At 44.9% G+C, this 4,837-nt stretch overlaps 1 pseudogene; it reads right to left on the bottom strand.

The window, feature by feature from the left end:
* Positions 1–3,729: 3,729 nt before the first annotated feature.
* LOC123988829 overlaps positions 3,730–4,837 on the bottom strand; it is a 3,949-nt pseudogene continuing 2,841 nt past the window's right edge.

Below are 4,837 nucleotides of genomic sequence, written 5' to 3'. Positions count from 1 at the left end.
TTATTAAATGTACATTGAACTGTAGGAACGAATGAGTATATTGCATTATATCTAATGTAGAACTAGTAAGAATGATATTGTTGTTAAATGTATATTACATATCTAATTCAGATACAGTAATAGTGATATCGTTATTAAATATATATTAAATATCTATCGCAGATATAGTAATAATGATATTGTTATAAAATGTACATTGATCTGTACGAAGGAATCAGTATATTACATTATTTCTAACGTACATGTAGCAATAATGATATTGGTATTAAATGTATATTACATATCTAATGCAGATATGGTAATAATGATATTGTTAATACTCTTAACATTTTGCCATAGCTAGCACGGTTTCCGAGATATTTGCAGTTACACCTCAAGGAAAGGGGCGTCACGCATGTATTCCGAGATATTTCTTTTTCTTCTTGTTCCTCTTCTGCACAGCTGCGCTGGAAGTGGCATTTGCGGTTCGGAATAGTGAATATAGCTTAGAATAGTGCAGAGTTACATCAAAGAAAGGGGCCACGGTGTTTCTGTATTTTTATAATGTAATTACGATATCTACATTAGATATAATATAATACACTGATTCCTTCCTACAGATTAAGGTACATTTAATAACAATATCATTGTTACTATATCTGCAATGGATAAAATGTAATATACTCATCCATTACCTACTGATCAATGTATATTTAATAACAATATCATAATTACTATATCTACATTAGATATAATGTAATATACTGATACCTTGCTACAGAACAATGTACATTTAATAACAATATCATTATTACTATATCTACATTAGATATGTAATATACTGATTCCTTCCTACAGATCAATGTACATTTAATAACAGTATTATTATTAATATATCTGGATTAGATATGTAATATACGTTTAATAACGGTATCATTATTACTGTATCTACATTAGATATAATGGAATAAACTGATCCACTCCCTCAGATCATTGTATATTTAATAACAATATTGTTGTTACTATATATACATTAGATATAATGCAATATACTCTTTCCTTCCTACAGTTCAATGTACATTTAATAACAATGTCTTTATTAGTTTATCTGCATTTGATGTGTAATATACACTTAATAACAATATCATTATTGTTATATCTACATTGTATATAATGTAATATACTGACTACTACCTACAGAACAATGTGCATTTAATAACAATATCATTATATCCAAGGAAAGGGGCGTCACGCACATATTCCGAGATATTTCTTCTTCTTCTTGTTCTTCTTCTGCACAGCTGCGCTGGAAGTGGCATTTACAGCTCGGAATAGTGAATACAGCTTAGAATAGTGCAGAGTTACCTCAAAGAAAGGGGCCACGGTGTTTCTTCATCTTTATAATGTTGGTACGGCGCCGGAACTTTTAAATATCTCGATATATCTCGAAAACTACGCATCTGATCAAAAAATATCATAGAACATAAATTGTAGGAGATTTAATTTCCTACAAGAAATGCCTCTTAACATTTTGCCATAGCTCGCTCCGTTTCCGAGATATTTGCAGATTTACCTCAAGGAAAGGGGCGTCACGCACATATTCCGAGATATTTCTTCTTCTTCTTCTTGTTCTTCTTCTGCACAGCTGCGCTGGAAGTGGCATTTACAGCTTAGAATAGTGCAGTGTTACCTCAACGCAAGGGGCCACGGTATTTCTTCATCTTTATAATGTTGGTACGGCGTCGGAACTATGAAATTTCTCGATATATCTCGAAAACTACGAGTCTGATCCAAATCTCGGATGAGCCCCTCGAATAGGGCGCCTCTATCGTCGGTGCTCTGGGGACCCCAGGGCGTTCAGCTGCAGTGCTCTAATTCCCGTGGTGGTTGTTGCGGGCGCGGCCTGCGCGGTCCGGTTTCGCGATGGATGTGTGTTAATGTCCATAATCAGTTCTAGACAGGACCTGATTAATTGCTATGACGTGCAACGGGCAGTCCTTATCTGTTACGCTGTGCGTGTGTTGCTTTCCTGCTTTTTTGCAGTTGACGCACGATGGCTGTTTGTCCTTGTTTGGGCAGTCTTTATAGCTGTGTCCAGTGTTGGCGCAGTGTCCACATATGTCCTTTTCTGCCCTGCAGAATTTAGTCGTGTGTCCGAAGCTCTGGCATTTGTAACACCTCGTGGTTGCGATGAAGTCTTGCACCTGCCAGCACTGCCACATTAGGTACAGGCGTTCCGTCTTTACGAGCAAATTTCGGACTTCCTTTGAGGTTTCCAATACTATGTTGCAGTTATCTTTATTGTTCTTATTCCCCGTTTTGAACGCTATTTTCATCTGCTGTTTGTATTTGCTCGCTTCTTGTTGGTCCAGGTTCTGCTCCACTATAGCCTGAATTATCTCGTCGTCGTCTTTTCTCGGCACACCGTAGATTATAATTCGGGGGTTTCTCTTCGCTGGAACGTCGACCGAGAAACCTGCAGCTTTTAGTTTCTCATTATTTATGAGCGCTTCCATGTTCCCCGCTGTGGCCGTCTCTACGGCGATGCCGTTTCCCTGCACACGCCTGACGTTTTAAACCTGCAGGTTCTCTTTTTTCGGCGACACAAGTGTCACTATGGCCTGCTTTGTTGCCTCACTGTCCTTATACTGTGTGGCGTCCTTCGGGCGGATGATGACGACGTTCGGCGGATTTTGCTTCTGGTTAGAAAGTTCCGCTGTCTTTGATTTTATACCAAGACGTTCCGCGTACGTCATGTTCTGTTGCTGCTGCAGTGACGTCGGGGTGAGGTTCCTTCCCGCTTCCGTTATTTCCCGCCTCTCTTGTGTATTTTGGTTGCGGAGCGCCGCAACCTGACCTTCTAGGTTGCTGTTTAGCAGCAAGCTCTGCAATTTGTTAATTTTGGCCAGGATGTACTTACCTGTAGAAGGTTCGACTCCATATTCCGGTGAGAGGACTGCCAAGATCTTCTTCTGCAAAACCTCTGCTTTATCCTTAATTAGGAATACCGGGCCTCGGGTGTTATGGATACCCTCACCGTCCTTTTCATTATCGCTGCTAAGCGATTTGCTGGGAGGGACAATTTCTGCTGGAGCTGCTGCAATTTTTCCTTCGTTTTTCTTTGGCGGCGGCTCCTGGTCCGTGCCTGAGGACGTTCCCCGTTTTCGAACGTACTTTTTCCTGCGGGTGACGACCATCATATCCGCGTCGGTGGTCTCCTCGTCCGCGGTCATATTTTCCCGCGCAACTGAATTCGTGTTGGTCAGGTCTCTCTTCCTGGTCCGCAAAATGGCGTCAGCCAGGTGTTGCTAAGGAGTAGGCAGGTGGCGCTTCGGTGCGGCGCGCGTGCCAATATGGCCGACAATATGGCGGACTAACCTGTAATCTTACAGAAACTATTTATTAGTACTTATTTTCTACAAACTTACCTCGATCGGGGTCTCTAGCAGAGTAATGCAATCTGAAGACTTCTCCAATCCTTTGAGTGTAACAGGCAGACGTGGAATCTCAGTCAGCTAGGCAGAAGCAGGCTGAAGTTGGGTGAAGCCGGTGACAGGTCAAGCGAACCACGCCCGTCACGGCTTTTCCCAATTTTCTTCGTACTTCCTGGGTTCTGCACTAAACCTTATGTCCCTGGATGTTCACTGACACTAGATACACACTTCTGAACACAGGATGCAATTTTCCTGAGAGGAATTCCACACAGAACTCGAAAATATCGCGGAGCGACGTGAAGCGCGTCAGTCCTCGACAAAACCAAGATGGCGGATCAGTAGATAGGGACAGAAGGGAATCTCGTTAATCCATTCATGCGCGTCACTAATTAGATGACGAGGCATTTGGCTATAATTTTTTATTAATTCGTTGGCCATCTGGGGACTATTTACAATAGGGGAGGGTCATAGGGGGACGGCTACCCCGTTTGGGTTTCCGCTGCCGGTGCTTCACCCAATCCCTCGTCGATCCCAGGGACCAGGTGGTCCGTACGATGTTAGACGGTTCCACCTGGTCCAGTTAGTGTGGCTACCCTGAAGTACGCGCGTAGTAATGCCGCGTAACAATCCCGATGTCAATCCCATGTCCAAAAGCCAGTCAGCGGATCTGGACGACCAAATGCCCCTCCACGACACAGTGCAGGATGAAAACGATATGTTTTCCTTCCTGACACTGTATCGGGCGACAATCGCCTCAACGAGGGAAGGGTTATCGGCATAATACCGCACCTTCCGCTCGTGAGTGTCGTCCAATGATGGACCTATGCTGACGACCTCTGCGTCGATGACGCTGACCCTCTCCTCGCGGACGCAAACCAAGTCAGGTTTGCGTCTGCCCTCGGCCGTTTGGAAGCAAGGCTCCTCTTGCACCGTCCAGCCGATCTTGCGGAATCCTGAGGTCAATGTGCGGCACACAGCATTGTGCCTCAGGATTCGGCCACCATGGGTGCGAAAGCACCCTTGGATGACGTGCGCGGCTGTCTCGGTGGGCTGACAGCCGGCACGGCGTTGGGCTGTCCATGCCGCCTCACTCCACGCGACGTTCTGATGAGCGTCGGGAGTGAGTTGATGCGAACGTGGACATGCTGGACGAAGTCCCGGCCGGGGATCTGGAGGGAGTCAGCGTCAACCCATCGCAACGATAGCGGCGATCTATGGCATTCCTGCAATTCGTATCCATCGGCACTGGTATGTAGCCGATGGGTCCACTACTTCTCCCGCAGGTATTTCAAGGACAAAAGACCACTCTCTCGCGTGAGAGCGCGAGTGGCCGATTGGAGCCTCGAAACAGCCCACGGGGAATTCGCAACCGCCCGAATTGCAGGCGATAGCGAGCGCTCCAGGTTGAGCAGGCGTTGGCGCAT

This window comes from Osmia bicornis, unplaced genomic scaffold, assembly GCF_907164935.1.
Source record: "Osmia bicornis bicornis unplaced genomic scaffold, iOsmBic2.1, whole genome shotgun sequence".
Taxonomy (NCBI): Eukaryota; Metazoa; Arthropoda; class Insecta; order Hymenoptera; family Megachilidae; genus Osmia; species Osmia bicornis.
The sequence above is the reverse complement of the archived record's forward strand: the minus strand, read 5'-3'. Positions and strand labels throughout refer to the sequence as shown.